General features: G+C 39.3%; 1 protein-coding gene across 2 annotated transcripts in view; it reads left to right on the forward strand.

The window, feature by feature from the left end:
- The window catches only part of KCNIP4 (potassium voltage-gated channel interacting protein 4), a 1,207,795-nt gene that overhangs the window by 604,922 nt on the left and 592,439 nt on the right, over positions 1-10,434 (forward strand). The gene's annotated exons all lie outside the window — the stretch shown is intronic.

Genomic DNA, 10,434 nt, shown 5'->3' on the forward strand with positions numbered 1-10,434 from the left:
ACCCTGTATATTTGAGGGTACATTTAACCATTAAAAGAAATAGTGACTACATTTCTCTTAATATATATGTGTGGAAAATTCAATTCCTAAGCCTCAAATGTATTGCTTATATCAAAGGACTGTGTATTCATGATAGAATGGTCGAGCAACATGAACGTGGTTAGGTGTTTTACCCCAGATGATCACCTATTTATAGGTTGACTTGGCCAGAATAGTCACCATGAGAAAAATAGCAGAATAATTTACATAAAAATTAACATTTGTAATGTCAGATATTTCAGAGTGTGACTATTCTTGAGTTTGTTAGATGGATGTGAGGTAGTTAAAACTGAGGTATGAATGTTTCCTTAATGAACACAAATACATTATCCAGATCTCAGGCTTGGAATTATTGCTAATCTGAATATTTTCTATTCTGAAGGTGTTTTAGATAAATGCTCACTGCCAAGATTAATAACAACAACAGAAACAGAATAAATAGCTATTGGGTGAGAGAACAAAATAGAGTAAGAAACAAATTGCAGATCGTTTCAAATCAATCAGACCTAAATGTGATGGAGAAAATACAACTGCTTCAGGAATGGAAAAGGTTTAATTTTTTTCAATATAATCTGGAAAATAAAGATAGTATTTATTGACGTATTTGAACTTTAGAGATAATCATGGTAGTCCTTGGCCCCAAACACTTTAACATCTCCCTGTTGCTCACCATAAAGTCCTTAGGAGAACACTACCCTCTCTTTCGGTACAAACCTACCTTCCCAGCTTTCCCTTCCATCCTGGCACTCCTGCCAAATTCAGCATATCCCATAATTACCCACCTTCTTACTTTTGCTGTGCTATCTTACATCCACTAGTAATGCCCTTTCCTGACTTTGTTCTTCGCAAAAGCCCCACACCTTCAAAGTCCAACACATGCATTTTTTTTCTCTCAAGATGAATGCCCCTGACCAATAGCACTCCTTATACTATGAAATCATCCACCTTTTATTTATATGATTCTCATTGTTCTTATCTCATGTTATCTTTTACTACAGTTAATTTGGTTCGTGTCTCCTCATGATCTACTTGCTTATATGGTTCTCGAGATTCTCTTTATTTTTCTCTGATATCTTTTCTTCCCATAACATAGATGCATTTGCTTGTTATTCATGTATTAATTCCTATCATATAACATGCATTTGTTATATTGTAAATATTTAGTTTATAATGAGGTACTATCTTAATTAAGATCCTTCCATCTGGGGATTACATGTTCTTGCATTCAATACATATTATTGATGTCTCCTATGTACGAGTACTCTGTCCAAATGTTTTTTCTCAGAACAATTTCTACACATCACTGTTATAGCTCTCATCACACTATATGACAGTGTTCTGCCTTTCATAAGTTCATAATATATACCTCTTGACAGAAACCATGCCATTCAGTTTTAATCTCCCAGCACCTAGCACTTAATAGGCTCTAGATAAATGTCTGTTTAATAAACATATAAGGTTGGATTCATTGATAGAAGAATGAATACATGAATAAATTTAATATTTTATGTCTAAATAACACAGTTGCTGGGGGTATAGTGTGTTTGGAGCCAAAAAGTCCAATTGAGGTACAATACTTAATATAATGTTACTTCAATTAAGTGTTAACAATGAGAATTGTAAAAGAAGGACCATTAAGATATAGAGACCTAATAGGGCTCACATTTTCTTGGTCTGAAAATGAATAGCTCCTGCCATATAAGCTTAGCCCCACTTTGTCCTCCCGGCCACCATAACCAAAACCACTCACATTTTATCAGGTAGCTATTTTCTGGACTCAAAATAGTAACCAACAGGAGAGTGTTTTCTGAGCCCTGAGTATTTACTTTCTGATTTGGTAAATTAGTGTACCAGCATTTAGGGCCTCTGTCACTACATCCTTACAGGTTCCTAAATGCTATGGAAAAAGAATGGAGATAATTCCTAATTATGCACTTCAGATCTCAAAGAAGACATCTTACCTCAACCCTCAGGGTGAGGGATGGGACCACCTCAAGCTTTGGTCCCTTTTTGTGCCCCTGCTGTTCACACGGAGAGCGATGATACTCAAAATCATCATCTTTGAATTGCAAAGACCAGAAAGTGCAAATCAAAAAATCAGTAATGATGTTTTACAGCACAGCTTGCAACCAAAAATTTGAAAAGTTCAATTTTCTCATTTCCAGAAGAGCTACATAACTTGTAAGCACACTGCGGGTTTTTATTTTACAAATGAAAAATGTAGGCACCTGGTGATTTTCCTAAAGCTAGTGCTGTTGGTGATAAAAACAGGGTGACCGACACTCCTGGTTCACTGTAGATACATTTATCCTAAAAGTTCAGGCCCCGCAGGGCTAGGGCAAGGCTTGAGAAACATCTTTTTATCCACAGTTGTGAGGACTTGGGACCAGAAAGCAAGCCTGAAATAATGCCCAGGAGAAGGGCTCAGAACTACAACTTGAGAAGCATATCCAACTGGGTAGTAATTGGATCAAGGAGGTCTGCAGGGATGGGATGGTCTTCAAAGTGCAATACCCAAGGATCAGAGAGACTGGAAAGATGAGAATAAGAGGAGAGAACATGGAATCAGATGGACAAGCATCTAAATCATGGCTTCACCACTCACTAGCTACTCCTGAGCAAGTTCTCACCAACTACTGTGCGGTCGTGAGCAAGTTACTTAACTTCTCTTAGCCTTGTTTCCTCATTTTCAAAAAGGAGATAAAAAAGAGAACCAATCTCAAAGAGCAACAGAGGGTTCAGTGAGAGTTCATGTATATAGTGTTTAGCACTTTGGCTCAATAAATGCTAGCTGTTATTACTGTCATCATTAATTACAATAAAATAGGTGAGCTGGAGGTCTGGCTGAATAACAGATACAAGAATTATTTCATACAGTTTCTTATGTTTTATTCATGTATTTCATTCTTTAATCTTTGTGTGATTTTTAGAACATGGCTCAGTTGCAAACGGAAAAAAAAAAAAAAAGGAAAGAAAAGTAGAATAACATAATCTAAGAGACCTCAGGATTTGAGATCATAGCCACTTTAAAAGTTGTACTTAGTTCTTTAGATAAAGTAAACTTTAGCAGCAGTTACAACTCAAATCCTTTTAGGAGCCAGACCATAAAAACATTAACATTGAGTATTAACTGTCCTGGATAATATCCCTCTCTGGGTAAAGTCCACTGTAGAAGGGGTCGTAAATGCACATTTTAGGGAGCGGACAAGAATAATGGCTAACATTTCTTGAGCATCTTTACATGCCGGATAATGTTTGAGGCATTTTAAAGCAGTATTGCACTTAGTCCTCACTACATGAAATTGAAGCCAGGACTATTATACTAATTTTATAGATGGAGAAACTGAAGCATTGAAAAGTGAAACAGTTAACAAGTGCTGGAGCAAGGTTAAAAACTAAGGCATCTGACCCAAGAGTCTTTGTCTTCAGCATTAAGCTTTTCCCTTCTAACTATCCAAAGTATCCAAGAGTAAGATAGTAGTAATTTAGGAAGTGGGAACTGCAGAATATATATCTGCCTGAAGCATGTAAATAAAATGATGTAGATGATGAAGAAGAATGGTGTGATGGCCAAGAAAAACACATCTTTGAGCCAGTTTCCAACTTTGGGCTGCCAAGGTCTAGCAGTGGATGCTGATTTAAAGCAAAATTTAAAAGATTTATGGACTTAACACTTGAGAATGATAGTGGGGAATATTGATACTTGGCCCCTGACTTGGGAGAATGTGAGGATAATTGCTTTTTTACCTAAACCTGATAGGCAGAGACTCATAATTTCAATTCAAAACTCCTGATTCATTCTTAGACTGCTTCACCTATATTTATATGATTAATAATATTATTTTGAATATTTTTTAACATATAAAAGAAAAGGGGGTATATTGTGAGGAAGTTTTAGAAACACAATATCTTCTTTCTGTTAAAGGCTGTTATGGAAGACACAACAAAGTAGATGGAGAGGGCTCATTGTTAGTTTAAAGAAATCCATTAATCTACAGTGTATTCTTGTACTTTTGAAAGATAATAATGCACTGACTAGGAATATTTCCTGGACAAAAAAACAAAAAGCAACAAAAAAACTAATTAAACATAAAGTTTCCTTCACAGCATATCAATTCTTTAAAAAGAAGGCCTCAAGAACCCAAAACACCAAAATCAATATTCTCTTTTAAAGCTCTGAATGACTCTTACTTGGATAAATAAGCAACCTTCTTCATATCCTTTTTTGAAACTAGGTGAGACATAAACAAAATTTATTATAAGATTGTTCTAAATTTTGAATATATTCACAAATAGAATATAATGGGTAATTTATCAAAATCATTTTTCTTGCTCATATTTTTCTGGTAAATTGAAATAAATGTAAAACTGTGTCTACCAATCAGTAAAAGATTAAATATCTTTTAATTCTAAATTCTGAAAAAAGGGGAGGGACAAGATGGTGGAGTAGAAGAACTTGAGCTCACCTCCTCGCACAAGCACACCAAAATCACAACTAACTGCTGAACAACCATCAGTAAAAAAGACTGGAACCTACCAAAAAAGATATTCTACACCCAAAGACACAAAGAAGAAACCACAGCGAGACGGTAAGAGGAGTGCACTTGATATAAAAAATCCCATACCAGCCAGAGAACAATTGTATCACAGAAATTCTCCCACAGGAGGAAGAGTCCTGAGCCAGACGTCAGGCTCCCCAGCCCTGGGGTCCCACATCAGGAGGAGAATCCCCCAGAGTATTTGGCTTTGAAGGCAGCAGGGTTTGATTGTAGGAACTCCACAGGATGGGGGAAACAGACTCCACTCTTGGGGGATACACACAAGGTCTCGTGCACACTGGGACCCAGGGCAAAAGCAGTGACTTCATAGGAGCCTGGGCCAGACTTACTTGCTGGTCTTGGAGGGTCTCCTGGGGAGGCTGGGGGTGGCTGTAGCTCCCCCTGGGGATGTGGACACAGGTGACAGTGGCAGAGATATCAGACAGTGCCATCACATGAACTCTCACTGAAGGCAGACATCTGGCCTGGGTCATAAGCACTGAGACCTGGCCCCATCCAATAGCCCGGAGGCTCCAGTGCTGGGATGCCTCAGGCCAAACAACCAACAGGATGGGAACACATCCCCACCCATCAGCAGACAGGCTGCCTAAAGGCTTCCTGAGCCCACAGCCACCTCTAGACACATCCCTTAACATGGTCCTGCCCACCAGAGGGCCAAGACCCAGCTCCATCCACCAGTGGGCAGGCACCAGCCCCTCCCACCAGGAAGCCTGCACAAGCCTCTAGACCAGCCTCACCCATCAGGGGGCAGACAGCAGAAGCAAGAAAACTATGATCCCACAGCCCGTGGAACTGAGTTCATAAACACAGGTCAGAAATTACCCTGGGAACAGCTGGTCCCTGGCCCTTGAGTGACAAGCGGGGAGTACATGGATGGGGACACATAGGACATCCTCTACAGAGGGCCACTTCTCCAAGGTCGAGAAATGTAATAACCTACCACAGACATAAAAATACAAACTTAAACAAAATGAGATGGTAAAGGAATATGCTCCAGACGAAGGAACCAGATAAAACCCCCAAACAACACCTAAGTGAAGTGGAGATAGGCAATCTACCCAATAAAGAGTTCAGAGTAATGATCATAAAGATGATCCAAGAACTTGGGAAAAGAATGGATACACAGAGCAAGAATTTACAAGAAGTTTTTAACAGAGTTAGAAAATATAAAGAACAAGCAAGCAGAGTTGAAGGATACAATAACTGAAGTGAAAATACACTAGAAGGAATCAATAGCAGAATAAATGAGGCAGAAGAAGTGAGCTGGAAGACAGAGTGGTGTAAATCATTGCCACGGAACAGAATAAAGAAAAAATGAAGAGAAATGAGGAAAACTTAAGAGACCTCTGGGACAACATCAAATGAGCTAACATTTGCATTATAGGGGTCCCAGAAGGAGAAAAGAGAGAGAGATGGCCTGACAAAATATTTGAAGAGATAATAGCTGAAAAGTTCCCTAACATGGGAAAGGAAACTGTCACTCAAGTCTAGGAAGAGCAGAGAGTCCCAGGCAGGATAAACCCAAGGAGGAACATGCCTAGACACAGTAATCAAATTGACAAAAACTAGAGATAAAGAGAAAATTTTAAAAGCAACAAGGGAAAAGCAACATATAACATACAAGGGAACTCCCATAAGGCCATCAGTAGATTTTTCAGCAAAAACTCTGCAGGCCAGAAGGGAGTGGCAGGATATATTTAAAGTGATGAAGGGGAAAACCCTACAACCAAGACTACTCTACCCAGCAAGGCTCTCATTCAGATTAGATGGAGAAATCAAAAGCTTTACAGACAAGCAAAAGCTAAAAGAATTCAGCACCACCAAACCAGCTTTACAACAAATGCTAAAGGAACTTCTCTAGGCAGAGAAGAAAAGCCACAACTAAAAACAAGAAAATTACAAAATAGGAAACTTACCAGTAAAGGCAAACATACAGTAAAGGTAGGAAGTCATCCAGACACATATATGATATCAAAACCAGTAACTGTGAAAGGAGAAGAGTACAAATGCAGGATATTTAAAATGCATTTGAAACTAAGAGATCAGCAACTTAAAACAATTGCTATATATATAGACTGCTATACCAAAACCTCATGGTAACTGCAAACAAAAAATCTATAATAGATATACACACAAAAGAAAAAGGAATCCAAACACAACACTAAAGATAGTCATCAAATCACAAGCACTTGTGCTTTGAGCATGCCTGCTTTCTTCTGCTCAGATCCTCAGCAAGGTACTACACTAGCTACCCAACCCTCCAACCAATAGGGTCAGAATTCAAAGAACCTGGAGCAGCCCTGAGGTCCATAGGCTCACATAAGACTATGAATCCCTCTATAATAAACATAATAGCAACTACCATTTAACTAAGCATCTACTATTTGAGACCTCAATTAGGCCCTAGACATTACCATTTGCCTAGGAAAACCATCTGAGGATAAAGTTACTCAAGGTCACACAAACCCAGCTTGGATGCTAGAACCCATGTTCTTTCTATGACTCTGCTTATGAATAAGGCCCTGTCCACCTGGGTCTCCAAGTTAATGTGGCAGTTTCCTCCTTTTGGGGCTGTAGCCCTATCCTGAACATAGGCAGTCTTGACTTAGGCTCTGACACCCATATACGTTTTATTTGCCCCCTCCCTGCAATGGTTGGACCTGACTTGTGGACTCAGTCACTGGCTGGAGTCCTGCTCCTTCAGGGATGAGATTTCTGCCAACAAGGCCATTCACTGGTCACTGTCAAGACCAGTACTGCTGGTGCCACCCACCACAGAAGCTCTGGGGTAGAGTTAGTTCTCCCAGTCTGATCTACTTTCAACACCTTCTCCATAATAAATGCTGATGAGAGATGTTTGGATGATCAACTACTGTGGGCCAGCATTACATTAAGCACCTAAAATTTACTGTTGAACTTGAGTGGAACTCATCCACCCCAGACCCTCAGGCTGCCTGTCATCCAAGCCCACATCAGATCATGGCCAAAAGCATGAAGAAATATTCCTTTGGTATATTGACATAGTTGAAAAGGCCTTGTGCAAAAGATTAACCAAGAAACAACAAATGTGAGATGTACACAGAGAGACTCTGGGTTTCTGAAGAATCATGTGTTGTTGGTGATAGTTCACATTGTCAGTGGGAAACTCATCGAACACGGGTTTGTACAAGTACATAAGTGGCGGGATAAGGAAGTTGGAAAAAGTAGTGATTGGTAATGTTGAGAGTTAGTCTCAGGTTAGACAATTAGTCTCAGGTGGGAGCAGTTCATCCTGGAGGCTCTATACCATACACCAGTTCTTCACAATGTGCATAAAAATCACCTGGGGCTCTTGTTACACCGTGGATTGTAACTCAGTACATCTGAGGTGGGGCTTGAGGCTCTGCATTTCTAACAAGCTCCCCTAACATGCTGAAAGCCACTGATCCTACACTTTGCATAGCAAGCCCGTAGACCTCCTTGACACAGGTTTAAAAAAGGGAAAAAAAAACAGTTGACTTGGATCTAAGTCATGCATATAGTGGCATTAGAACTTTCCAGCCAAGGTACATGATCTTACCAGAAAAGTAATCATTCATAGAGGAAAAAGATCAAGCCAGCAGTGAGTCTCAGAGCGTGTGGGAGATGGAGCCCGGGACTGAGGGGTCTGGAAACACACATAGAAATCAAGAGAGGGAAAGAATAGGCAGCATTCATTGAAATAGCAACAACGTTGTTCAACTGAATACATAATCCATGTTTGAAAAGCAGAGAAGAAGGTAGCCTGGGTATTTGAAGTCAGGCTCGGGAATGCCAGACCCAGGACACTAGACTCACTGGCACAGAAAATGCAAACTTCAAAGTCTTAACAACAAGCAATGGAAAGAAATCAGCAGAAAGAAATCAGCGCAGGCAAACCAACACTGCCAAGATGAGCATAGGGCCACAAATGTCCAGAAGGTAACCAGGTCAATTCCCAGATGTGGGAAGTGAACTTACCTGCTCATCTTCAGCTTCCAGAAGGAACTGAACAAGGGAAGTCAAAGTGTCCTAGTCCCAGAAGAAACAGCATGTCCAGCAAGGACTCCTGGAAGGAATAAAGTACGGGAAATGGAAAACTCAGCAAAGGCTCAGCTCTGCTACCCGCATCAAATCCGCCGTAAAGTTACGTCGTTACGTAACCAATGAAAGGCCTGGATTCCTTCTTACCTGGGTGGGGCAGAATCAACACGTGTGTTAAGTGGCTCTAGCTGTGAAAATTGGCAAACAGTACGAGGCATGAGGCGTGCTGGTAGAGGCCTGAGTCTCAAAGTGAGGTCAGTATCAGCATCACCTGGAAACCTGGAAGGAAATGTAAATTCTCAGCCCTGCTCACTCCAGACTTACCAATCAGAAACGGTAGGGGTAGCGCCCTGCAGCCTGTGGTCCAACAAGCCCGCCAGGAGATTCTGACGCATGCTCGCTGCAGTAGAGTCTATTGAAAGCATGGTGAAGGATAATGCCAGGTGCGGCAAAGGACAGTCATTAGAAGTAGGCTTGATAATGGGGCTTTTAAAGAGCTTAGAAGACTAAAGCCTGTGTACATGGAGAAGAAAACCCAGCAGAGATCATGTAAAATAATAATTAGTAAAACACTCTCAGTGATCAACAAGAACAACAAAAAAGTAAAGTGGATGAATGTAAATTGTAGCAAAAACTACAAGCGAAAATTTAATAACGGGTATTAACAGTCTTTGCCTCTTAAGCTTTTTATTTCTAACGACATAAATGTGTCTGCTGGTAAGGACACCATTAGGAATTTTCAGTAATTCATATGTCTCTTTCAAACGTATTTCTCCAGCATGGTAAGGGAGACCACCTTAGGTAGGGAGCTCTTTGGCCAGGGTGGTCATGTAATATAAGTACATTTAAAAGAATATCCAGAAAAATTGCTAAAAATCTTGAGCCCAAAACATGTCTTCAGAAAGTCACACAGTACAATAAAAATGGAGATGACAATGTGTATGGCGTGAGTGGGTTTTTTTTTTTTTTTGCAGATTCAAATTTTACATCCCTCTGAACTTATCAATATAGATATCACCTAGCACCACATATTTATCATGTCCCAAACCAATATTATTTCTCCCCCTCCATAGTTTTCTCCTTCTGTTCTCCTCCCAAAACTCCTGCTCTTCCTTCTTCTTGTTCCTTATTTTAGAGATAATGTCACCAACATCTATGTGTTCTCCCAGCCTAAAAACATAGGTGTCATCTTTGATTTTTCTAATTCTTTTGCCCATTGTTCTTTAGGATTGATTATTTTTTTGATTTTAGAAAATCTGTGTTGGTCTGTGTTATGTAGGTGAATATGGTTCTCAGTTTATGATTTACTTTTGTGTATAGTATTTTTGTGTGTGTGGTATAACTGTTTTAAATTTTTATGTGTTCAAATGTATTTTAGGTTTCTATATAACCAAATTTATCAGTAATTTTCTTTATGGTGTCTGGGTTTCATATTAAGTGTAGAAATACCCAGGCTATTTAATCAGTAAACATTATGATCACAACCCTTGGGCCAAAGAGCTTTTCAAAAACTCATAAAAATAGTTGAAACCTGAAACAAAATATTTTTGCTCCAGAAAACAAAAAGAAAATTGCAAAATATAAATAAATGTTTATGTGTCTACAAATATGACATTATATCGGCTTCATTAATTATTAAATTTAGTGTTCACAAATAATTTTTTTAAGAAAATGTACATCTGTACTTTGCTATATTCTACCTGAATTTCAGTGGTTCTCTTATTCAGTCCCTTTTTTATATTCCTGCTGACACTAGCTAATTTCAAGCCAGCTAAAGGACTACCACAGTCTCCTA

This window comes from Balaenoptera borealis (assembly GCF_965194805.1).
Source record: "Balaenoptera borealis genome assembly, chromosome: 4".
In the NCBI taxonomy this organism is placed as follows: domain Eukaryota; kingdom Metazoa; phylum Chordata; class Mammalia; order Artiodactyla; family Balaenopteridae; genus Balaenoptera; species Balaenoptera borealis.